Genomic DNA, 27,256 nt, shown 5'->3' with positions numbered 1-27,256 from the left:
GATAGCTATATGGCAATAGACAACTGGGTACCATGTGAGTATAGTAATTGTTACTCATTCGAAGCCAGGGAAAACACACACCATCTCTAAGTAGAACATAATTGATTAGTCTTTGCCTTTCCTACTCATACAATAAACTCGGGTAAAGTTCAGGGATTCTGTGTTCCAGGCCGGTTTCCCGGCTCCAGGTTTTTCATAAGGGAGTGATAATATTGCAAAACACTTGGCTATCACCAGGTGCGTGGCTGTGGGCCAAACATCCCTCCTCAGCAATAGGGAAAAGGACCTCCTCCCAGGCTTTCTCACAGATGCAGCAGGGAGGCCAGGATCTGTGAATTGAGCTCAGAACCTGAGTATGTGGAACACAATTGTGAGTGTTCCAGTGGCTGCATACGGTGCAGGAATGTGTCCACTGTAGAGCAGAGATCTGACTAGTACCCCCATTTTGCATTTCTGGGTTCCTTAAAGGAATCCAGGTAAACTGAACTGGCCAGCTCTTAAGTTTGAAGGTTACAAAACCAGCAAGGTAAAAGGAAGCTCTGGTCCCTGAGCCCCTATTGGATCAGCTTCTTGGTTCCCTCGTTGGAAGCTGTCCTTGAAGATTGAGTATCTTTATTCTTACACTCATCCTGGGACCATTTTAAAGGGGCCCGAGAGCAGGCTGTCCGGGAGTGGGGTGGGGTGGGAGCATAATATCTATCTCAGGAAATCACAATAACTCACTGTCTAGGCTCTGATTCAGGAGAACATTGCTAATGAAAATGATGCTTTCGGTAGGTGCCAACAGTCCTAAACCTCCAAGGCTGCCTCCTCCATTTCATGACTGTCCCAGGTGTCCCAAAACAATCTGTTGCTGGTCCCCATTTGCACCCCACCACCCCAGCCCACAATCAGCTAGCCAGCCAGCACCTTTCCGGCCCACAGCAGCTCAGCACCTTCATTCAAGCCTCATTTCCCTGCTGCTCCGCAGCAACAAATAGGACAGCACCCGTGCCCCTTACCAACTTACCCCAGGCCAAGAGCTTTCTTCAGATTTGCGTTGTCTGGAGTCCGTGCACCAGGGCGCGTGGTGCGACAGCCTTCTTGGACTCCTCTTCCGCGGCGCGCAAAAGGCAGCCGCTTGGGACAGTCCCGGGTGGCTGCCGTGTGGGTGGGTGGTTGAGCACAGGCAGAGGAATCAGGGTGCCAAGAGGGACCCAAGGACTGACTCCTACCTGGGTTTCCCTCTTTGCTCTTCAGTTACTGCCAAACTTCCCTCTGACTGACCAGACCTCCTCACCTTTCGCCTTCGCCAGTGCCCGAAACTCTTCGCTCCAGTGCTGCTTCTGCCCTGCTCTCGCTGGTCCTCTCTTAGCTCTTTCTCCCAACCTGAGTCACTTCAGACACACGCGCCCGCTTCACGCGGCAAGCCACAAACAATAAGAGCAAGGGGAGAAGCCAACACCAGGAAATTGAGGCTAACTGATACCCTGGTAGGAAGAGAAGTATGTGTGGAGGGGTGAGCGTGGAAAGGAACCGCATTCACACTCTTACAGGCACGCACCCTCAGGCTAGGTAGCTGATAGGAGCTCCAGTCACCTCTCCAACCCTCTTTTCTAGACTAAAGGTTTCTGTCCCCTACTGCTGCTGCTTCAGGAAAATCCTATACCAGCCAAGGGGAGAGAAAAGCAAAGAGGGGTGGGGAGGGAAAAATCAAGGAGTCGCGCTCCCTTTCTCCCCCCCACCCCTAGATCCCAAAATGTCCAACCCTGAGCTCTTCTTGTCCCTTCTATCTGCTCCAGGTTCTCTTCTGCTGCTCGTCTCCCTCTCTCTTTTTTAGGGGTGGCTGAGAGCTGTGGAGAACCCGTCGCGGTTGATTGTGTGTGTGTGTGTGTGTGTGTGTGTGTGTGTGTGTGTGAGAGAGAGAGAGAGAGAGGGGGGGGGGGGAAGCGGTGCGGGGGGGGGAGAGAAGAGAGAGGAACAGTGGTTGGCGAAAGCACCTCTCACCTCCCCCAGCCCCTGGCCAAAGCCTAGCTGGCGGTCGCCTCTCAGCCGAGGCGGGCGGGGCGGGGAAGGCAGGCAGGGGGGAGGGCAAGCAGGAGGACGGGGCAGCCTGCAGGGGCAGCCGCTCCTCCCAGTTCTGTAGCTCGGTGGCCAGGGGTGGAAAGAAGCCGCAAGCCGCAGCCGCAGCCCCAAGTCAGCCCCCGCTGCCCTGTCCCACCGTCTCATCTCTCCCCCCTCGGTACGGAATTTTCTGTTTCGTTCGTTTGGTTTCCCCCAAGACTCCCCCTCCCCTGGGTGGTGGCAGAGACCCGAGGGGCTAGGGGAGGCTGAGCGCGGGTGAGGGGAGCGGGTACAGGAGCGCCTCTGGCGCCTGGTTTACAGAATCTCCTTTTTACCTATTTCCCCAAGTGTCTCCTGTTTTGGGCAGTGACCCCTACCCGTCCATCTCAACTAGGGCTCTGTGTTAGTGGCGCCTGAACTGTGCGGGTCATCCTGGAGAAAGAGGAGTTGATCAGTTTGGAGCGAGGGCATGTGGCCCGCGGGACAGTGGATCAGGGGGCTCAGTGTCCTCAGGGACCTGGTATCTTCTGGAGCCGGTTTCTAGGTTTCTGTCAGGATTCAGTTTTACCTGGTGCCAGCAGCCTCGGAGCACAAGACCCAGGCTAGACTGAAGCAGAGGGTGATAGTCTTGTTGTAAGATTTGGAGCCAAGTTGCTTAGTTTTGGTCTCAGTGTCTGGGGGAAGGGTGGTGTCACTGGACACTCGGGAGACTCTTAAATCTTTGTGTCTTCAGGTCAGTTGACAGACCTCTCTGTTCAGTCCGCAACCCCTTTGTACCCCTTACCCTGTTCTGAGAGTCTCCAAATGCCAACCCTTTAAAACGCTTCTGTGATCTGCTGAATGTTTCCCCCCACCCCGCCCAAGCCCGAGACTTTTACTTCACCGTACAGGTACTTAGGTCTCTTAACCTTCAGCATCTCAAGACCCTCCCCACCCGAATGCCCAGACCTCTCTGCTTTGTCTCCTTTGCCAGCTCTGTCTGGAAAATGAACTTCATGCAAAGCGCCGCTTTTTTGGGGTTCCAAGCTGGTACCCCGAGCTTCGCGGTTTTCCCCCTGCGGGCGTTCTCAGAACAACCCCAGCTTTAAAAAAGCTCAGCGGCACAGTACTTCCCCGCAGTCCCTGGAACACACACCGTGAGCCTGAGCAGACAGACTTTCTGACCGAGCCAGGACTCCTTCCCTTGCCTAAATAGCTGAGGGTTTCCATTACAGTTCCTCTTTAGCTGGGATTGCTCGAGTTCTGTGTGAGAACTAGCAACTTTCCTCTTGTGCCACTAAGAAAAACGCTTTCCCCTTGTCCTTTGGTCTGCTAGCAAGGAGGTGGTCGAGTATCTTGGAGTACTAAGCTTTTATGTGGAAAGCAGACATTGAAGAAGAACGGTATTAATTACTGTGAAGGATTTAAGAGTTCGGAGCCTGGCAAGAGCGAGAGTAGAAATGTACTGTCTAAACACGCCAGGGTGTTTTTAAAAACTGACTTAGGGGATAGTTTTTAAGATGTGCTTGTTTCTGAGGCTTTCTGCCCTTTCGCCTTGTTCTTAGGCAGTTTTGCTGTGACCTAGTAAACTCTGACATGCAGTTTTCTATGCAAGACAGATCTATGTCGTAATTAAGAGACTCTTTCCTTTGGTTTGCAGGGTAAGTAGAATATGCTGGCTATGGACAAGTGTTTGGGGATTCCAACTTCCCTTGGCAAAACTGCCCTGCAGCTGAGGCTTATTCTCCAAGCCCAGCAAACTCAGCCAGAAGGAAAGCCCTGTTCTTGTGAGGTGGTTTCTTCAAAGTCCTCTACACAGTGTGATTGTTTTTAACATAAGGGAATAACATGTGCTTCCAACTTTTGGTGATTTTCCCATGGATTGTGGTTAAGACCAAAATTTCTCTTTTTGAGTCTGCCTCATTCAGCTTCTATACCATCCTCTAAACTCTTTCAGATTAACACATGAACAACATGATATGCTAACAACAGTTCAAAGCTCCAGGATCTACAATTCCAGAACAAATGTAGTGGATGCTCTCTTAGTATGAGAAGCTATTTTAAGGAGATGCCCAAGGCTTTGTTTGGGATTTTTGTCAGCCTTGGGGCTGGTTGGCTCACAGTCTCTGTAGATAGGATAATTATTTCACCTTTCTACTTTGGTGGCTGAGAGCATGTGTCTGTTAAATTCTTACAGGGTTGTTCACAACAAAAGGCCATATCTATACAAGAGGTGCAAAGTCAAACTGAAAGCAACTATTTGACTCATTGAAGCCCACATCTAGCCAACTTATAGGCTGGTTTGCCTCCATGACTTGTTGTATTCAAATTTCTTGACAGTTATGGCTGTCACATTACAGCAGAGACTTAACAATTTACATAATTTTTCCTTCCCACTGCCTTGCCAACAGGGGTAAATGGCATATGTAGATCCAAATTTCCTGTAGGGTAATGGACAAAAAGAGATTGATACATGGAGCCCAAAAGATTGATGTAGATAGAGTTTCTTAGTTTTGATACTATCCACATTTAGAACCCAATGCTTCCATGTTGTAGTGATGTAGTGTTCACTGTGGGAAGGTTAGCAGTGCCGTTATGTATAGCTTACAATAGGCATCTTCCTCATCCCCCCCCCCCACCGTGTTAGAGAAAACATCTCTGTATGGGATCAAATGTTCCATTAGCAGCAAATCGCCTCCATGTTGACAACTATTCTCATTTAAAGCCATGCCCTACTTTAAAAAACATATTTATCTCAGTTCAACTCACATGGCATGCCCACACCTTGTGTGTTGTACAGAGTCTTAGATAATATTGAATATTTGTGAGAAAAAATAGATTTCTACAGATTAATCAGTTTCGACAAATGCTTGGCTTCCTTGCTACCTCCACATTGCCATTTAACTTTTGGTAAGTACACACTACCACTAGTGTGTTTGATTATAGCAGAGATCTGGAAGGAATGGCTCCAGCATGAAGCTTTCCTTTCCCTGCAGAAGAAGAGGTTATTGATTTTCATAGATAACCAGTTTTTGGACTGAATTTAGCCTTGAGTTCTCATCGTTTTGCTATCTCTCCCAAAACAGTGACTTTCTCATTCAGACTCTGCCCTAGAGATATAACTCTTTGTCTTGCTATTTACCATAACCCAACATGAAACTTCTTATGACTACACCAGATATCGTGCTTGTATCTTAACAATGCGCCTCGCATCCAGATGAGCAGGGTATCATGAAGACTGTCGTCAGTTGAACACTGTGAAAGCAGATGCTTATTCTCAAGGAAGCAGCTCCTAACTATCTGCGTGTTAGAGAAAAATCCCAACAATGACAAGAGCAAAGGAAATGGAGCAGAATGCAAGAAGAGGTTGTTCTTAAAATACTGTGGAGTGTTGAAAAAGTGTCTTGGTGTGATTGTAGGTTTTAACACCCAGCACTATGTCTGCCCCAGGAAGTCAAACAACACTAAAGTGAATTGTGGCATTCTGATCAGAAATTCTGCAAAGTAACGTGCAGGAGGAAGTGTGGAATATCTGTTTTAATCAGCTGAGCAAGCGCTTGCTGTACAAAATAAGGTTTTGGTGCGTCAGGGTTGCATTTCTTGCTTTGGACAACTCCTAGTCAATAACATATAAATATGTAGAAATGTGTCACTTGTAAAGACCAACACATGAAACAACTGCCACATTTAAACTGCACATTCATAAGACATAATCCTCTTGCCAAGACTAATTATTTATTTAATGAAAATTTTGCTTGAATTAGGTCCATGAATGACTGTAATTGAAAATATATTTTATTTCCAAAGATATATTCAAGCTTATATCAGAGCAGGAACCCTGTAATCAAGACATGAGGTCTCCAGTTAAAATAGTCATTATGTTTAACAAAAGAAATGTAAATAGAAACACAGTTAATGGTTTAGCTAAGGGCTTCCTTGAGCTCAGCATTAATAAGAATGCAAGTGGAACTGGCCTGAGTAAATTTGGAAGGTGGATTTATAGAGTCACAGAATCTAGCAAAACACGAGTCACTGAAAACGATCTTTCTTGTGGGTAGGTGGCTGTAACTATTGATAAGGCAAACTCTAATCAGGTCTTGTTGCTCTATTACTATTTGCTGAGTAGCTTTGGGATTGGCAGGTATGGCCTTCGCTTTAACTGCCCCTACTATAGGGTAAGGAATACGGATCCAACATCATGCTTTTGCTGGTAGATATATAGTCATCCCTTTGAATGAACTTGGTACCTTGTCAAAAATCAATTGAACTCTTTCCTCTTCTGATTTTTGCTCTTGAAAAGAGTAAAGTTTGCCCTATCCAGACATTTGAAAATGGAAATAATTTGGTCATAAACATGTTACTTTATTTCAGAATCCTTGATTCTATGCTACTGGTCTCTATACATATCTTTCTGCCAGTGACAAACTCTTTTGATTACTAAAGCTTGCATTAAATTTTGAAATTGGGAAGTATGAATTCTCTAATTTTAGTTTATTTTTTTATTGGTTTATCTCTTTGAGTTTCTCCCAATCCCATATAGATGTGAAGATCAGTATTTTTATTTCTTAGAAAAACTCATTAAATTTTTTATATTTATGAAATCATATTCTTAGATAGCTTTGGGAATTATTTCTATTCTAAGAATTATTTCAGTCTATGTTGTATCTTTTCATCTATTTAAAAGTTTCTTTTCTTGACAAGATCTCCTGAGTAAATTGGGAGCATGGGGACCATGGGAAACGGTTGGGGGGGGAAGGAGAGGGGAGCTGAGAAAAATGTATAGCTCAATAAAATCAATAAAAAAGTTTCTTTTCCTTTAGTAGTATGTAAATATTACACTTTTTTGTTTTTTGCTATTAATATATTCTTTTGATAGTATGGCAAATTAAATTGTTGTTAAATTTTATCTTGAGGTGTCTCATTACTAGTGTACAGATATATCTGATGCTTGCATATTTGATCTTACATGCTGTAATTTTGCCAACCTACCCATTCCCTCTAGTAAGTGTTTGGTGGCCTTTGTAAAGATGTTCTCTATATAAGATTTTGCCATTTGTAAGTTTTAGTTTTCATTTCCCAATTTTGATGTGACTTCTTTCTTTTTTTTTTGCCTAATTGTTCTGGCTAGAACTTCTAGTATAGTATTACACAGAACTAGAAAGATACGGAACCTCAGTTTGCTCATGATACTAGGAGAAATCATTCAGTGTTTCACTACTGACTTTGATGCTATCACAGGGTTTCCCTAGAACTTTGAAGAAATTCTTTTCTATTCTTAGTTTGTTGAATGTTTCTGTCATGGAAATAGTGCTTAGTTTTCTTGAATTCTTTCTTTCTTACATCAATTTTGACAGTCCTACTTTTTTTTCATAATTCTACCATTTCCATATTAGATCTGTTTTTTCATATTGAAACAGCTACACATTTAAAAGACGAATCCCACTAAGTCACAATATGTAATAGTACTTGTATGATGTTGTTGGGTTTAGCTTACTAATATTTCTTCATTTATATTTATAAGAGGTATAAAACTATTGTTGTATGTTTTTATGGTATCTTGGTCTGACTTTGGTATCAGACTAAGAGTGGTCTTATTAGTTGAGTAAGGAAGTATTTCTTCCCTTTATAATTTTGTTATATTTACTTATGCGTATGTGTGTGTGCAAGACAGAGAGGGAGGGTGGGGGGGGGAGAAAGGGAAGGAGAACCCATGTGGGAGTCAGAAGATAGGAAGTTCTTTCTGTTTATTATCTGGACCCAGGGATTGAATCTAAGCTGGCAAGCTGGGAGGCAGGTGATTTGCCCACTGAGCCACTGTGTAGGGTCCCATTGTTTAGCCAGTGTTGGTGTTAATTTTTCTTTAAATAACCGCTGCAGCACAGTGAAGCCACTGGAGACACTATGATCAAGGTAACTCATAAAAGAAAACATTTCATTAAGGCCTACTTAAACTTTCAGAAGTTTAGTCCATTATTATCATGGTGGGGAGCATAGTGGCACCCATGGGGACATGTGCTGGAGAAGTAGTTGAGAGCTACATCTTGATTTACAGGCAGAGAGGGAGGGACTGGGCCTGGTGTGGGCTTTTGAGAAAGATTAGGAGGTGTGGCCTTGTTGGAGGAAATGTCAAATAGCGCCATACTCTGATAATCAACTATTCAAATATATGACCCTATAAGTGCATTCTTATTCAAATCATAACAAGATGCTTTAGTGGGTAAAATTTTTGATTAGGTTCAATGTTTGTGACTGATTTGTTTAGATTTTCTATTTCTTCTTCATTTTTTACAGTTTGCAAGTTTCTAGAAGTTTTATTTTATTCAACTTACATTACCTAATTTCTGATTTGTAACTATTTATTATTATTCTGGTATTCATTTTTATTTCTTTATGGATGCCAGTAATGTACCCTATTCCATTTAACAATTTTTGTTTTTTGAATATTTCCTTTTTTCTCTTAGTGCATCTAGCTAAATTTTATTGGTCTGGATTTTATTTTTTTGGAGATAGTTCTGTAAGGTTGGCTAGCTTAGAGCTTTCTATGTAGGCTATTTTTTAAAGTTAACTAATGCTAATTGTCTCTTCTTTGGTCTCTTGTAGCATTTTAAAATTTTCCTGTATGATTTGTTCTTTTATTTATTTGTTGTTTATGTTCTATATATTTCAAAAATTTCCTGTAGCATTCTTATTATTGATTTCTATTCATGAACTCATTTTATTGTGGTCAGAGAAAATGCTGTGTATGATTTCTGTCTTTTTAATTTAATTGAGACTTCTAGCATATATATTATTGAAAAATGTTCCATATGAGCTGAAGAAAGTTATTTGTGCTGGTTTAGTAGGTGGCACGTGTCTTTAATTCTAGCACTTGGGAAATAAAAGCAAGTGGATCTTTCTGATTTTAAGGACATAAAGACATCATCCTGGTCAATATAGTGAATCCCAGACCAGAAATACACACACACACACACACACACATATACACACACACACATACACACACACACACACACACACACACACACACTATTTCCAAAAGAAAAGAAATTTGAAAATACAAGTTCTAAAGCTAATGAGGAAGATTTGTAAAAAGTTGTGAAAAGATCTGAATGTGGCGATGTATTGTTTATATTCTAGTACTCAAGATGCTGAGGCAGGGGGATTGTGTAAACCTAGTTGACAAAGCTGTGGCAGAGTTTGTGAGTAGTGACTTCAAGTTTTGAAATTTCTCCCTTGAGTAAATTCAAATAGGATCACAGGCTGCAGAGAAATCTTCATGAAAGAAATAGTTAACTCACAAAGCATACTTTCTTGTCTTATACTAAAATATGATCTCAGCAACTACATGGTCATTCATTGGCCATAAACCGTAAGCATCATCTTCCACTAACAACAAAACATCATTCATAAATTCTTTTTTTTTTTTTTTTTGTTGTTGTTGTTGTTGTTGCTTCAAATTGGAATTATTTTTTTTTCTTTTTTTTTTCTTTTTTTTTTTTTAGTAAATTTTATTAAATTATAAAAGTTTCCATTTCCGCCCCCCCTCCCAACACCCTCCCACTCTTCCCACTCCCCCCCTCCTTCCCCTCCGTCCCCCAGGGCAGTCAGGGTTTCCTGCCCTGTGGGAAGCTCCAGCTCCCTCCCCCTCCCTCCAGGTACAGGAAGGCGAGCGTCCAAACAGACTGGATCCCCAAAATCCAGCATATGCAGAGGAAACAGGTCCCAGTGTCATAGTCAATGACTTTTCAGAAAGACCCCGGGCCAGCCACAGTCAGAGAATCCGGCCAAATTCCGAGAATCTGGCTAGGTCACGTCCTCCTTCAGTCCCAGTCCGACTGGCCCTGGTAAATTCTCATCAGATCCATTCCCTTGTATCAGTGGGTGATAGCATCCCTCGCAGTACTGATTTCGTCTTTCATGTTCCTCCTCCTTCCGCTCCCCCTCCGGACCTCGGGGGGCTCAATCCGTTGCTCCAATGTGGGCCTCCGACTGCATAGCCGTCCTTCGCCAGACGAAGGATCTATGGTGATAAGCAAAATATACATCAGTATGGTCATGGGCCACGGCCGATTCAGGCACCCTCTCCTCTGTCCAGAGAGCAATCTGGGGGATTTCTCCTTGGACCTGGGATCCCATATATAATCAAGTCTCCTGTAAACCCTAAAATGGCTCCCTTAGTTGAAATATATTGTTCCCTGATCCCATATTCATCCTACCTCCTTCCCCCCCCATCCCCATTATGAAAAGTGATAATGATTGCCTAAGAATTTATGAATTGAAATATGTACATTGTCAAAGACATAATGCTTCATATACTTACTAGACTATAGTATTCTATACATATCACTTTTATGTGCAGTGGAAAACAAAACAATTCACATGACTTGCTTTACTGTGTTTTATTTTGCTGCTGTAACCTGAACCAGCTCTGTAATATCCCTGAGGTCTATCTGTACATCTTTTATATTTGACTTGGAATATTTATTCAATTCCTTTTTTTTCCTATTGATTTTTCATCTTATTTTATAATACTGAAAGTGGAACATTGAAGTCTTCAACTATTACATTTAGATATATATTTACCATTTGATTCTTGTTTTTATCTGTACTGTCTATAGCTTTATGCTTTATTTATGTTTCTCTTATAAATATTTAATATTCTTTTTTGTGTCTTGTGACTATTTTTTATACTTGAAGTCCATTTTGTCTAGTGTTAGTGTCACTACTCAGACTAAATTTTATTGACTATTCCTATGGAATATTTTTTCTACCATTTGGATCTAAATAGTACACACTTGAATCATGTTTTAAAAATATATTCTGTTAATCTCTGATTTTAAATTGAAGAACATTATCAATTTGTAGTCAAGTCAATTATTGGTATAAAATAGTTTGTTGCTGGCAGGTTGCTATGATATTTCTATATCATTTTTTTTATTCCTAAGCTTCTTCAATTTGGACGTTGTGTGTTATTGCTTTACTCTTCTATATATAATTCTATAATCAATATGGAAAAGCTATAAAGTTACTCTTTTTATATTTATATAACTATGAAATAGAAAACACCACTTCCTAATTATCTCTTATGTACATACAAGGAAACATCCTTAGTTCCATCTCATACCTGATCTCTTACATGTTAAATATTCAGTTAAAACTCAATGGTTTTAATGTTTTTATATTCTAATACTCTAGTTTAAGTGTAATGAGTTAAATATAATTAAGATTTTTCTTATACCAGACCTTTAGACTTGAGTTTATTGTGGCCTTTTCCCTATCCCTTAGCTTGTGTATCCATAAAATCACTAAGGTCCATTGGCAATTCTGAATCACTTAGAATTGATTCTCTCTCTCCATTTCCACTACTGCTTTTATTTTCCATACCAGGATAATTATAAAAGATTTTGGAATGGCTTTTTCTTGAAGATCTATACGCTACTACCTTTGTCTGGAATATTGTCCCAACCTTCTTCTCTTGGTTATCATCTACATATTACTTATATTGCACATTTACTCATTAAATAATGCATGTTCTAGAAAGTTGAAAAAAGGCAATGGCTTTGTAGATTCCAAGAGGAAAGAACAGCAACAAAAAGATTCAAGGAGTATATTATGCAATTATGCAACTATATGAGAGAGTGCAAAGACTTATTGCCATGTTAGGAACTTTTACTTTCACACTAAAAAATAATGAGATACTATTGAAGAAGAGGTACGCAACAAAGAAATAATGTTAGATGAATCTGGTTATGGTGAATGAATTGAAGAGGCAGAAGACTAGACCAGCTAGGGTGGCTCTAAAATGATATAGGAAAGAAGCAACACTGGCATCTAAGATACAAAGAAGATGATTGAGTCAAAAAATAGTTATGGAACAGAATTAGTCAAACTTAATGATGAATTCTGGAGTGTTGTGCCAAAGGTGACTTTTAAGCTTTCTGGCTTGAACCAGTAAGTGAATCATGATACTGTTTCAATTATGTATATAAATTGATGGATCTGCATATTTCAGAGATGGGACATGAGTTCAGTTTAGGAGATGGAAAGTTAAAGATGGCTTTACAACATCCAAAGGGAGAAGGAAGAAAGTTGGACATATGTCTCATGCTGTACAAAAGTGAGGTCAAGGTCAGTAGCAAGATTTGGAAGTTGTCAGCATATAAATGTTATTTAAAGCCGTGCATTAAAATGATATCACCTAGGGAGAGAATATAAATAGGAGAGAGAAGAGAGACAAATTGTGAAGGCCAAGCTCTGGTGCTTATAAAGATCAAGTCCTTAAGTAAAGGCCATCAAAGGCAACAGAGAATACTGGAGTGAGGACAATGAGAATAGAATGATATTCTGAGGACAATTGAGGATGGTGACTGAGAAAAAATGTCTCTAAGAAGAAAGTATTGGCAATGTTTTGCTAAGAAGTTGCTAAAGTGTTGCTAAGAAGTCTAGTGAAATAAGGACAAAATGTAACTCTCTGTGTTAATGGTAAGATGGATGGTCCTTGGTTCTTTGATTTTTGTGAAAATATCCTGGATTGAGCAGTGAATTGTAGATGAGGAGATGGAAGTAGTAAGCATGTGGTTAGCTTGTTCAGACTGCAGAAGAAATAAAGTGGTGAACCCAGGAGGTACGGCACGTGATGTCAGGGTGGTTGGGATGAGAGTTTTGCTTATTTATGTCAAGAGGATTTTGAGGTGTTTAAATGATCAATAGGGACAGTGCAGAGATAAACTGCATAGTGATGCACTAAAAATATGACAATAATAGCTTTAGATGTGAGAGGAGAGCAAAGCAATAGCTTTTTTTGTTACATCATGAAAGGAGTAAATGTATTAATGTAGATTCAGAAAAGTTGCAGGTTTCTTGGTTTGCAGATGGGGCAATATATTTAAGATATTTTACTATTTTCTGTGGCTATTTACTATTTCCTGAGGAGGTAAAGTCTGGGTGTGAGGATTTAGAGATTTTCTTTTGTTTGTTTTAAAAAGCTGGGCATGTGGCTCAAGATTCATGTTTTATTGTGTTGTAAGACTCTTTTTGCCTACATAGACATATGTGTACTGCATGTGTGCAGTGCCTGTGGAGGCCAGAAGAGGGCAATAGAAACCCAGGAAGTCAAGTTACATATGGTTATGAGTTGCCCTCTGAATTCTGGGGAACAAACCAAGATTCTCTGCAAGAACAGCAAGTGCTCTTAACTGACGAGCCATCTGTCCATACCCCAGATTTAGAGATTTTGAAGAAATGGGAGAAAAACTTGAGAATGAGATACCTAGTCAAGTAAGGAACTGGAATCATCAGACAATGTTGATGGTGTTTCTTTTAAAATTTCTCAACCTACTGAGTACAGATGAGGAAAAAGAAGGTACTTAATTTATTGTGAGATTTTCTAGGTGAGTGTGGTGGAAGTTAAGTGCACAGAGGGAGCTAGGAATGAGGTGAACTGTTTAATAAAAAGCTCCATATAGGGAAAGTAAAATCAGGAGAGAGTGTGGGTAGAGTGAACATAGAGGAGTTAATGGGAAAGTGGTCCAACTGAGATTGAGAGACTCCATTATCTTGAGAATCTCCATTATCTTGAGAATTAAATTAGAGAAAGCATTCCAAGGAAAAGTAGAGAGAGGTTAGAATGAGGCATATGAGAGAATGAACAGAAGCTGGTGTTTATGAAAATCAGGAATGTGTTTGTGAGTGGGAGAAATAGTCTTTCTCAGGGAAGAGGGCACCAATTGCTTATCCAACACAAAACAGCATTAGATAGTTCCAGCCATGAAAACATAGACATGCAAGTAACACTCTACAGAAATAGAAGGTTATATTTAGAAATATGTGTATATGCATATATGTATGTAGCAGCAATTGATGACAAAGGAGGCCATGAATTTAGAAGAAAGCAAAAGGGTGGTTACATGGGAAGGTTTAGAGGGAGGAATGGGAATGAGAAGTGATATAGTTATATTAATCTTGAAAAAGAAAAAGTATTTAAAAAGAGTTTAGTTTTGAGAGTAAGTGGCTGAAGTACAGTCATTGGGGAAGGGATATTTGGAAATATAATTGAAGCCTCAGTGCATTGATCGAAAAACAAATCTATATACCATAGAAGTTATCAAAATATTGGTCCAGTTAGTGTGTAGAGGAGAATAAATATTAACGTTTGTAATAAATGACAGAAGGTAGAGATAGCAGAGAACGTGACTGGGAGATTTAAGATAAGAGCAACAGAAAGGATAGAAAGACTATTTATCTGGATGCCATGACTTTTAAATTGTCAGAGGACATATGGAATGTGAAGTTAAACTTTTTGAGCTTGAATACTCTTTCCAGCACAAGTGATGACTGTCTGTGCCTAATTTTTCAACTTTTAAAATGGATGTGAAAGTTACATTTACCTTCATCTTGTTAAGATGATTAAGTGAAATGATAGTTGAAGACATTTACAATAGTACAAGGCCACATTAGTAAATGTATCAACTTTAATATAGTAATTTACTTAAAGGAATCTGAGAATTCAGTTTTGATTAAATTCAAGTGGGTCTCAACCAACTATAGACATCTCATTTGTCAGTTCAGTGAGTTTGAGTACTGACACATACAGTATAACCTATTATGACCAAAGATCTGATGATGACATTTGTTTTGACATGCTCAAAGCCAGCCAGGTCACCAGTATGAAAACTATGTTTTCTGAGGCCAGTCTTGGTGGGGAATATATCAGTAGTCTCATAAAATTTTGTACTGGAAGTAATATTTGATTTTATAAGCAGAGTGATCCAGCAGAGATTCACCATCACCTGCACAGGAATATTAAGCAATGCTGTATAGCTGTTCCTATTGTGAATTCATAGACCAGCTAGCCATTCCTACACTATGAGGATTCTGTGATGTATAGAAAAATACATGTATGCTTAAGTATATATACATACATGTAACATGATGGGGCCTGTTTGTTGGGGGTTTTCTGTCCTGCCCAGTTCCCCCAGCTGTTTAGCCCCAAAGAAAAATCACAGAAGTGATCTCTATAAGTTATAAAGCTGATTGTCCCTTTAGGTCAGGTTTCTTATTGACTAACTCTCACATCTTGATTAACCCATTTTTCTAATCTATGTTAGCCATGTGGCTCAGTACCTTTTTCAGTGGGGCAGCTCACATCCTGCTGCATCAGTGGTCTGGGCAGGAGTGGGAGGAATCAGCTTCCTCCTTCACAGAATTCTCCTGCTCTCCTTGCATCATTTCCACTTCCTGTCTGGTTTTCTCACCTATACCTCCTGCCTGGCCAATCAGTGTTTATTTAAAACATGATTGACAGAATACAGACAATTCTCCCGCACCACTTCCCCCTCTCTTTTTTTTTTTTAAAAAAAAGGAAAATATCCATAGTCCATTTTTTGGGAATGTGGGCATAGTATTTAAGGCTACTTCCAGCTGGTTGAGGGCGCTGCTAATCTTATGGGAACCTAAAGAAAATTTAGAGTTATGATCAAGTCCTGACTGAAGTATCCTGTGAGTCTTGATCATCTTAGGCAGTAGTCTTGAACCTGTTCTGGATGAAGAACTCAGACATCTGGGCCATCTGTTCCTACCAGAGATTGCTCAGGTGGTCTCCCTTGGTCAAAGATGATTTTTCTTAACTCTGAATAAATCCAGAGCCTCTCGTTTTCTGTGGAAACAAAAGAAAAATCTCTTCTTCAAAGTAACATACCTTTTGACTTCAATTTTGAAGCCAAGGTATTTTCAAAATACCTATCTTGGATTAATTCTGCAGCATTTATAAGCAAATATCTTTTAGCAGCTGTTGCTCCTTCCTCAGCATTCAAACAATTTAAAGAGAGAAAATAACATACAGTATCAAGATTCTCTGTGTATTTTCCATCTTTACGTGGCTTTATTTTAACCTCTATTTCTCTTATTTTTACTTTTAACTTTTGGCCTTTTGAGACAGGGTCTCTGCATATCTTTGTCCTGGAATAACTCTGTAGACCAGGCTATCCTTGAACTCCCAGAGATCCGTCTGTCTCTGCCTCCCAGGCTACTCATTCTTTCTTTTTTTTTACTCTGAGAACTTTAACCTTTAGCCTGTATATATTTTTAACACAATGTAGACCATTTAGAGGTTTTCTTACTCTTTGAGTCTCTGTTTACTGTATATCTCTATTTTTCTGACCACATGAGTCTTTAATTTGCTAAGGAATATGGAGAAGACAACACTGAAAAGCTCTTAATGCGTTTTAAGGGTCCTTGTCAGGAAGGAAGCTGCAACATTGTGTCCATGGTCTTGACTGCCTGCTCGAAAGTGTCAGAGTTTTCCCTGGCAGGACGGCCCAGAAAGGCGGCATTTTAAAACAGCACAGCTTTTTTCCTGCTACTGCTGAAAACTGAAATGCTTTACTCTAATCTTTCCCAAGTGTTCCCAGGCTTTCTGTGGATTCAGTTATCCACGTGGTTGCCATTCTGTAACATGAGGGGGCTTGCTTGTTTGGGTTTCTTTCCTGCCCGGCCCCCCAGCTGTTTAGTCCCAGAGAAAAATTGCACAGAGATCTCTATAAGTTATAAAGCTGATTGTCCCTTTAGGTCAGGCTTCTTATTGGCTAACTCTCACATCTTGATTAACCCATTTTTCTATTTAAAACATGATTGACAGAATACAGACAATTCTCCCGCACCACATACATATGTATATACATATATGCATACACACAAGGTAGATGGATGAAACTACATGCTATGCTTTAGATCTGAGCATGTGTTTGGATGCTTGCTCCTTAGCTGGTGGTAATGTTTTGGGAGGTTTTGGAACCCATTAGAGCAAGTGACTGGGGAATGAGTCTTGAAGTTTAGAGTCTGGCCTCCCTCTGGCCCTCTGGATACTTTCTGTTCTAAGATGCAAGGGGATTCGAATTGGAAAGGATGAAGTTAAACTTTCGTTATTTGCTGACGATATGATAGTGTACATAAGCGACCCCAAAACCTCTACCAAAGAACTTCTACAGCTGATAAACACCTTTAGTAATGTGGCAAGATACAAGATCAACTCCAAAAGTCAGTTGCCCTCCTATACACAAAGGATAAAGAAGCAGAGAGGGAAATCAGAGAAACATCACCTTTCACGGTAGCCACAAATAGCATAAAATATCTTGGGGTTACTCTAACCAAGGAAGTGAAAGACCTATTTGACAAGAACTTTAAGTCTTTGAAGAAAGAAATTGAGGAGGATACCAGAAAATGGAAAGACTTCCCCTACTCTTGGATTGGGAGAATCAACATAGTAAAAATGGCAATTCTACCAAAAGCAATCTATAGATTCAATGCAATCCCCATCAAAATCCCATCAAACTTCTTCACAGACCTTGAAAAAACAATAATCAAGTTTATATGGCAAAACAAAAAACCCAGGATAGCCAAAACAATCTTATACAATAAAGGAACTTCTGGAGGCATTACCATCCCTGACTTCAAACTCTATTACAGAGCTACAGTATTGAAAACAGCTTGGTATTGGCATAAGAACAGAGAAGTCGACCTATGGAATCGAATAGAAGACCCAGATATTAACCCACAAACCTATGAACACCTAATTTTCGACAAGGGAGCTAAAGGTATACAATGGAAGAAGGAAAGCATCTTTAACAAATGGTGCTGGCATAACTGGATGTCAACCTGTAGAAGGATGAATGTAGATCCATATCTATCACCATGCACAAAACTCAGGTCCAAATGGATTAAAGACATCAACATTAATCTGTCCACTTTGAACCTGATAGAAGAGAAAGTGGGAAATAGTCTACAAGACATAGGCACAGGAGACCACTTCCTAAGTAGAACCCCAGTAGCACAGACACTAAGAGAAACAATGAATAAATGGGACCCACTGAAACTGAGAAGCTTCTGTAAAGCAAAGGACACTGTCAGTAAGACAAAAAGGCTGCCTTCTGACTGGGAGAAGATCTTCACCAACCCCTCATCAGACAAAGGTCTGATCTCCAAAATATACAAAGAACTCAAGAAACTAGACACTAAATCTCTAATTAACCCAATTAAAAATGGGGTACTGATCTGAACAGAGAATTCACAACAGATGAACTTCGAATGGCCAGAAGACACTTAAGGTCATGCTCAACCTCCTTAGCGATCAGGGAAATGCAAATCAAAACCACTTTGAGATACCATCTTAAACCTGTCAGAATAGCCAAACTCAAAAACACCAATGATAGCCTATGCTGGAGAGGATGTGGAGTGAGGGGAACACTCATCCATTGTTGGTGGGAATGCAAACTTGCGCAGCCACTGTGGAAATCAGTGTGACGGTTTCTCAGGAAACTGGGAGTCAACCTCCCTCAGGACCCAGCAATTCCTCTCTTGGGAATATACCCAAGAGATGCCCTATCATACTACAAAAGTATTCAACTATGTTCATATCTGCACTATTTGTAATAGCCAGAACCTGGAAACAACCTAGGTGCCCCTCAATAGAAGAATGGTTAAAGAAGGTGTGGAACATATACACATTAGAGTTTTACTCAGCGGTAAAAAAAACAATGACATCTTGAATTTTGCATGCAAATGGATGGAAATAGAAAACGCTTTACTGAGTGAGGTTACCCAGACCCAAAAAGAGGGATATGGTATGTACTCACTCATAAGTGGATTCTAGCCATAGTTAAAGGTCTTTGAGTCTATAATTCGTGATCCTAGAGAAGCTAAATAAGAAGGTGAACCTGAAGAAAATCATATAGTTATCCTCCTGGATATTAGAAGTAGACAAGATTGCCAGGCAAACTTGGGTGCACGGGGTGTGTGGGGGGGTGGAAGTAAGGAGAGATGGTTAGGGAGAGGGGAGAGGGGGAGGATTGGGGATGTCTTGGGAGAATGGGAGGGGGGAGGGAGGAAGGATGGTTATGGGAGCAAGGAAGTTTATATCTCAACTAAAGGAGCCATTTTAGGGTTTGCAAGAGACTTGATTCTGGAGGGGTTTCCAGGCCCAAGGAGAGGTCCCCAGATTGTTCCTTGGGCAGCAGAGGAGAAGGTGCCTGAACTGGCCTTGGCCCATAACCATACTGATGAATATTTTGCATGTCACCACAGAACCTTCATATGGCGAAGGATGGAGATAGAGACAGAGACACTTATTGGAACACTGGACTTAACTCCCTAGGTCCAAATGAGAAGCAGAGGGAGGGAGATTGTGAACAAGGAAAGCACAACCAGAGGTAACCTTCATCCGACGATGGATGGAGATAGAGACGGAGACCCACATTGGCGCACTGGACTGAGCCCCCAAGGTCCAAATGAAGAGCAGAAGGAAGGAGAACATGAAAAAGGATGTCAGGACTGCAACGGGTGCGTTCACCCACTGATACAAGGGGACTGATCGAATGAGAGCTCACCAAGGCCAGCTGGAATGGGACTGAACAAGCATGTGATTAAACCGGATTCTCTGAATGTGGCTGACATGGGGGGCTGACTGAGAAGCCATTGACAATGACACTGGGTCTTGTTTCATCTGTATGAACTGTCTTTTTGGGATCCTGGTCTGTTTGGATGCTCACCTTCCTGGACCTGGAGGGAAGAGGGAGGAACTTGGATTTCCTACAGGGCAGGAAACCCTGACTGCTCTTGGGAATGGTGAGGGAGGAGGAGAGGGAGTGGGGGGAGCGGGAGGGTATTGGGAGGAGGGGAGGAAGTGGAAATTCTTTAAATAAATAAATAAATAAATAAATAAGGGGAAAAAAAAGATGTGAAGGTGCACTACTCCCTATACTGGGTCTCCTTGCTCAGCATTAATATGAGGGAGGGTGTTTTTAGTTTTACTGTAACTTGATGTGCTTGCTATGTTTTGCAGATACCCATGAGAGGACTACCCCTTTCTGAATAGAAACAGGAAGAGTGAATGGGGATCAGGGGAGGTTGTGGTGAGGGACCGGGAGGAGAGGATGGAGGGGAAACTGTAGTCAGGATGTAAAAGATAAAATAAAAGCAAATAAAGGGCAAAAAAGATGCGCGGGTATGAGTCCCAGCTTCATGTCCCACCACTTATTAGAGCCTTCTGCCATTATGCTACTCTACCACAATAGACTATATTCTCTCAAACCGTGAACCAAAATGAGTCCTTGCCCCCTTAAGTTTCTTCTTGGCAGACATTTGATCAAAAGTAATATACACCCCAGTAAGGTGCTCTGTAAGGGATAATAGCAATCCTAGAGTGTATGAGTAGACCATGCTCTCATGAGTTGATATTTAGGGCATACTTCAAAGTAAGCATTTGTTCTCCATTGCTCCTGACAGATGCCATGGTCAGATGATTCCAATAATAGAACAACAGACTGTGAACTACAAGAGGTCTTGACTGTGGAGGTGTGCCTTGATGCAAAAGACTCAAGGTTTTGCCTTGTCCTTGATTAATAAAGGGGGTAGGAGCTCCGAAACAAAATAACAATAATAATTTAGCTACCTTATCCTTTCTTTCTAATACTAAAGATGCATTTTGTTTTTATTTGTACACACACATTTACGTGGGTACTTTCAGAGATGAGAAGATGATGTCAGATGCCCTGCTGTTGGCATTATTGGTGATTGTGAGCTGCCTGATACAGGGCCTGGGAACTAACTTGGATCTTCTGTAAGAGCAGTACATGTTGTTAACCACTGAGGCAACTGTCTTAGCCTCCCTGTTCATATAAGTTCATGCACGCGAGCACGCGCGCGCGCTCGCACACACACACACACACACACACACACACACACACACACTTTTATTACTCGTTCATTTAAAAAATAGGTGTTGATTGGGGTTTCTCAGGGAACGACCTAAAATCTCTGTCATCATGGAATGTGCAGTGTAGTCAGTAGGTAAATATGGCAATATGTTCAACTGAAAGAACATGGCTATTAATTAAAAACAATGAATTGTTCATCTTTAGCTACTAAGATGATACAGATAATTATTGGAAAAGAATCAAAGTTTTTTGTCAACAAAATATTATGTCTCTTTCCTGATAGTATTGAAAACTCATGATTTCATACAATTTCAGGTAAGATATGGTAAAATAACCATGAATGCTTTAGGCCCATTCAAGAAACATATTTTAATAAGGTTGACTATAGTAAGAAATGTGAAAATGGAGATTTTAGGCACTAGTGATCTGGGAGTGCATAAGTATATAGTTAGCCAAGAATCTTTTATTTAATCTGATTCTGGCTACTAGTCTTTTATTGAGGTAGGCACTGCTAGATTTAACAATAAATTACAGTTTCTGATTCTCATAGAGCTTGTTCCATATAGGAGGGAAATGGGCCCCGAATAAGAGAGCAACAGCTTGATTAATACTATAGCAACAGTGTCAGCAAAAATACTGATAGTCTTAAGGAGCACCAGTGACTGAGTCCTAACTGTGAGAGTCAGGGAAGTTTTCTTGAAAGAGGTGACATCTTAACTGGGGTTTGACTGATGAATATAACTGTGTCATAAATAGAACATAAAGATGATCTTCTATTAAAAGAAAACAGGTATCAACCTATGAGGCCGTGAAAAGATGTGCATCTGGCATGATTTCTAGTGGGATGAGAAATCTGTACCTAGAGCACAGGTATTATGTGGGGAAGGTGTGATGAGTTTTTAGAGTCAAAGGTTTTCTACAAGAAAGGAGCAAACAATGGAGAATTAAAACAATGAAGTTTCACAATGAAGAATCAATACAGGTTTTGAAGCAAGATGGATATACTACCAAATATATTTAAGATGGGTAGCTTTATGAATGACGGAGGGGCTAGAAGCATGAAGGTAGAATATCCTGAGACAAAGTCAATGGGATAGATGCTTGCTATTCAACAGTAAAGTGCCAGCCTAGCATGTACTAGATTTCAGCACCAGCACTGGAAAAAAGTAAGTGGGGTATCTGAATTATTACATTATCTAGGATACAATTTAAGGGGTATTTGTGAGGTATGCTTTGATAGATAATTGGAAATACAGTTAAGAAGGAAGAAAAAAGAAGGATGTTATCACGTTTGGCTATGTAAACATTAACTAAGGGAAGTAAGTTTAAGGGGGCACAGGAGCCATTCAGTTTTGATGTAACTGTGAAACATTTAGCTTAGAAGTCAGAAATATGACTCTGAGCTTCTGGAAGAAAGCCACAAGAAAATCATATCATGTAAATTAAGTGTGAAATGTTCTAGAAAGACAAAGTTTAATAATGATTGAAAACTGTACCTTGGAATTTAGCAGCAAAAGGATGCTATCAAGGACAATTTCAGTGCAATGCTGTGAACACAAAAATAAGACTACTGTGTATTTCAAAGTTTGACTTTGGATCTTTTCCTAGTCTAGCAACCCTAGTCTATGGACCCCCAGTGATATTAGGCCACAACTAAACTACAACTCTCCTTTGGCTGTATGAGAATGAGAAGAAATGACCTACCCTTTAAGTGGACTGTAGAGTTATTATATTGGTTTATAGGTTACATTAAATGTAATTTTTGACTTAAAATATTTTTTAATTTATGATGGTTTTATGTGGTCATAACTCCATTATAAGTTGAGGGTAATCTGTAGTGTTTCTGTAGTCTGAACTGGCTTTTCCAATTCCAGCCTATCAATTCTATATTTCAGAAGGGGGAAGAGGAAGATGAGCTGCCACTTCCACACAGGCAATATATCACAGCAGTCAGAATCTAGTTACATGGTAGCCATGAGCGAAACTGGAAACATACTATTTTATGTTGAGTGGCAACAAACCCATTTAATAATCAGGCAGGCGTTTGTTCCTAAAAAGAAAGATGAGATAGACAGTTGGATTTACAAATATAAGTTTCTGCATTACAAACACTCAAAAAAGAAAGGTAGGAAGATACATGTCAATTTCATAGTATAACTAAAGTATTTAGCTCTATGAAAATAACTATTTCAGCATATTTGTGCCTGCAAGATTAATGGCTTAACTAAATGTTTGTGAAATATTTTAAAATACTGTATCATTAACACCAAAAAAGAAAAGTATTTCATAAACCAAAAATTTAGGCCATAATATCATAAGATATCATCATGACTAAATGAGTCCATATGTTAAAAACCACAGCTAAATAACCAAGCCAAACCATGTAAAACATAGAAAATATATCATATTAAATAATTTGACCTCAAAAATAAAATAAAAACTTCAATAATGTTGTTTTGATAAGAATGATGAATGAGGCATTATAAAAGTTTAGAGAATAGATTGAGAGGTTAAATAAAAGCAAATTCTTATAATTTTTGCCAAATTAAAAAAGGGAAAAGTAAATCATAAAGGTAGATAGAAAAACATTTTTAAAAATCAGGAAGAAAAGAAAACTTTGTATAACAAAGGAAAAATGAAACAGAAAAGAAATAAATGCCAGTCAGTTTTCAAAATGAACCACAGTAGCACATCCATGGTAACTGATAAGAGGAAAAAGTGCTAAGAATGCACATTAGATGTATTTGAGCTATATCTTCCTAATATTCATGAGATCACCCCTGACCTCAGAATGTGACCTTATTGAAAATTGCGGCTTTGCAGATATTATTAAGCTAAGGTGAGGTCATTCTGGATTAAGGTGGGTCCTAAATACAGCAACAATGTCCTTGTCAATACAGGAACACAAAACCAGAGGAATGGAGACAAAAGCTGCCTGAAGATGATAGTAGAAATTTGAGCCATGCTAACATGTATGAAATTCCAGGAGGTCCCAGAGAATAGAAGAGAGAAAAAAAAAACAGTTTCTTTTTTCTCCTCCTGTAGCTTTTCAGGGGAATATTGCCCTGTACCATTTTAAGACTCCAGGCCTCCAAAACAGAGAGTATGAATCTATGTGGCTTTAAATGTTCCACTTGGCTGTATTTTGTATGGCAGACCTAAGAAACTAACACAGTAATAATTGAAGGCTAATTATATTTAAGAGACTGTTTTGTTTTGCACATTTATAGAATTAACTACTTTCATCATTGCAGCAGTACAGTGAAGAAGATGATGAAATAGGTTCTTTTTTTAAATTGAGAAATTCTGAGAATTTAAGTAAATTGGCAAGGAAAGATTTCAAACCCAGGTAGACTGACTCCAGAGCCTTCAGTGAAAATAAGCACATTTTGCTTCCTCTTATGCATGGAGTTAGAGAGAGGGGTAGTGATAATGGCAATGTAGTAAATCTAAAATTCTGTGAAAATTTTCAGAAACAAATTAAGGAAGACAGAAAAATAATAAGTATAAAATGCCCAGATTTGCTGGACATCCTGTAATCACAACATTTCAGGAGTCCAAAGCAGGAGTATTGTGAATTTCAGGGCAACCTTAGCTAAAGATCAAAAAAGAACCTGTCTCAAAAGACAAAAATAAAACTTATCAAAAGTTGTTAGATAACTAGCAAGTCTCTCAACAACAAAAATATAGAAGTGATACTTTCTACACTTAAATGAGTAGTTTTTTCCCCGAACATTTACAGTAGAGATACTTTCTGTGAGATTTTAGTTTTTCTTAAGTAAGGGATACTTATCATTTTTAACAATGAGTTGGCTTCTGAAAACCTTGTACGGCAAAGACAGAACTAAAAGGGAAACCTCATATATGAATACGGATTAAAACATTCCATTAAAGTAGTACACCAATAAATATAGAAGTGATGGAAAGAGTAATATTCTCTGACCCAGAAGGACTCGGTTTAAAATGCACAGCTTGTTTTCTCGGGGATATTTCCTTTTTGATTTTTAAAGGTTTTCACATAAAATAGAATTTATTATGAATAATACAATGTTTTGAAATGCAGATATACACATACTGTGGACTAGCTGAATCCCACAGGTATAATTTTAAGCTGAGAACATTTAAAATCTACTCTCTAATAATTTATTAATAATGCATTGTGTGGTTAACTATAGTCCCCATGTTGTATAATATATGTCTTGAATTTATTTTTTCTGGCTAGTTGAAATTTTCGCAACCACCCCTCCACCATTTTTTTCTTCTATTCTATATACTTCTTCCCATGGCTGTGATTCCAATTTTCAAGCCACTTGTTGAAGAAGATGTTCTCAGTATGTATTAGCTGTCTTTTTGGACACAAGTTTGGGTCTTTCATTTTGTTTCATTGAGCTATGTGTTAGTTTTTTGTGCCAATATCAAGCTGTTTTTTTTTTACTATGTCTCCATAATACAGCTTGAAATCTGTATGGTAATTGCTTCAAGACTGCTTTGGTTATCTCATTTTTATTTTTTTAAATTAATTCTCTTTTTTTAAGATTTATTTATTTATTTAAAAATTTCCATCTCTTCCCCACCTCCCATTTCCCCCTCACTCTCCCCATTCCCCCTTCCCTCCTTCTCCAGTCCTAAGAGCAGTCAGGGTTCCATGCTCCGTGGGAAGTCCAAGGTCCTCCCCCCTCCATCCAGGTCTAGGAAGGTGAGCATCCAAACAGACTAGGCTCCCACAAAGCCAGTCCATGCAGTAGAATCAAAACCCAGTGCCATTGTCCTTGGCATCTCAGTCAGCCCTCATTGTCAGCCACATTCAGAGAGTCTGGTCTGATCACATGCTCCTTCAGTCCCAATCCAGCTGGCCTTGGTGAGCTCCCATTAGATCAGTCCCACAGTCTCAGTAGGTGGACACACCCCTCGTGGTCCTGACTTCCTTGCTCATGTTCTCCCTCCTGTTCCTCATTAGGACCTTGGGAGCTCAGTCCAGTGCTCCAATGTGGGTCTCTGTCTCTATCTCCATCCATCACCAGAAGAAGGTTCTATAGCGATATGCAAGATATTCATCATTGTGGCTATAGGGATAAGGCCAGATCAGGCACCCTCTCTTCTGCTGCCCAAGGAACAAGCTGGGAACATCTCCTTGGACACCTGGGAACCCCTCTAGAGTCAAGTCTCTTGCAAACCCTAGAATTGCTCCCTTAATTAAGATCTATACTTTCCTGCTCCCATATCCACCCTTCCTCCATCCCAACCATCCCATTCCCCCAAGCTCTCCCCAATCCTCCCCTTCTTCCTTCTCTCTCTCCCCATCTCCCCTTACACCCATCCCTCACCCCCACCCCCATGAACCCAACTTTTACCTGGCAATCTTGTCTACTTCCAATATTCAGGAGGATAACTATATGATTTTCTTTGGGTTTGCCTTCTTATTTAGCTTCTCTAGGATCATGAATTATAGGCCCAATGTCATTTATTTATGGCTAGAATCCACTTATGAGTGAGTACATACCATATTCATCTTCCTCCCATACAATACATCCCAACCACAACCTTCCCTCCCTTCCCTCCTCCCAGTCCCCCCACTTCTTCCCTTTCCCCAGATTTTTTATTTTTGAAGATTTTTATTGGTTGATTAGTTAAATTTACTCTTTGGCCATTTCATGAATGCATAAAACACATTCTATTTACTCCCACTCCTCCTCATTGCCCTCCCATTCTTATCAGCCCTCTGTTTTCTAAAGGTCACTCTCCCACAATTGCACATTCTTTTACTTTTTGAACCATTGATTTAAAACAGAACCACTTGTGCCATCACAGGGTTTGAACTATCCATTCCAACCTGACATTCTCACCATCAAATATACTAGTTGAAGATTCTTTCATCTATGTTCACCATAGAAGTTATTATGTTTTCAATTACCTATTTTTAATTTTTGTTATCAGGGCAATGCAATGCTAGCTTCATGAAATGATTTTGATACTATTCCTTTCTCTTTTTTTGAAAGAAAGTTTAAGAGATATTGACACAAATTCTTTAACTTAATATAATTCAGTAGTGGAAGCAGTCACACTCTGGGCTTTTCTGTGACAGGACATTTTTTATTAGTTGATTAAATCTTGCTCATTTGTCTGTTCATTTTCTACTTTGTTCTTCTCCAACCAAGGCAGCTTTACCTGAGTAGAAATGCATCAATATTTTTAGACTAGTCTTTTTGATAGTGTAAACCTTCTCATACCAGTGATCCTTTATTAATTTTAATCTGTCTTTTAATCTACTTTATAATTCATTTCAGTCAGCCACCAATTGTTCAGGAATAGGTTTTTGGTTTTTATATATTTCTGATTTTTCTAAGTTCTTTATGTTAATGTTATCTAGTTTTATACAATTGTGGACAGAAAATATGTTTAATAATTTTTATTAATTTTATTAAACCTGTTTAGATTTTATAGCTTACCATATAATCTGTCCAGGACAATGTTTCAGGTAAGCTTGAGATGAATGAATATTATGCAGTTTGGGGGTATCATGTAGCATT

The 27,256-nt window shown here is 39.6% G+C and overlaps 2 protein-coding genes across 3 annotated transcripts in view; one reads left to right on the top strand and one right to left on the bottom strand.

Annotated features, from left to right (window-relative positions):
* The window catches only part of Trpc5 (transient receptor potential cation channel subfamily C member 5), a 277,718-nt gene extending 275,843 nt beyond the window's left edge, over positions 1–1,875 (bottom strand). The window contains exon 1 of the mRNA XM_048441898.3: positions 1,010–1,875. The gene's annotated coding sequence lies outside the window, so the exon portion shown is untranslated. The remainder of the gene's footprint in view (positions 1–1,009) is intronic.
* A 259-nt stretch (positions 1,876–2,134) lies between these two features.
* Rtl4 (retrotransposon Gag like 4) overlaps positions 2,135–27,256 on the top strand; it is a 389,540-nt gene continuing 364,418 nt past the window's right edge. For both annotated transcript variants that reach the window (XM_048441927.3, XM_085684322.2), the window contains exon 1: positions 2,135–2,221. The gene's annotated coding sequence lies outside the window, so the exon portion shown is untranslated. The remainder of the gene's footprint in view (positions 2,222–27,256) is intronic.

Source organism: Myodes glareolus, chromosome X, assembly GCF_982192425.1.
Source record: "Myodes glareolus chromosome X, mMyoGla1.1, whole genome shotgun sequence".
NCBI classification, from domain to species: Eukaryota; Metazoa; Chordata; class Mammalia; order Rodentia; family Cricetidae; genus Myodes; species Myodes glareolus.
Note: the sequence above shows the minus strand (reverse complement) of the source record. Positions and strands in the feature narration are given on the sequence as shown.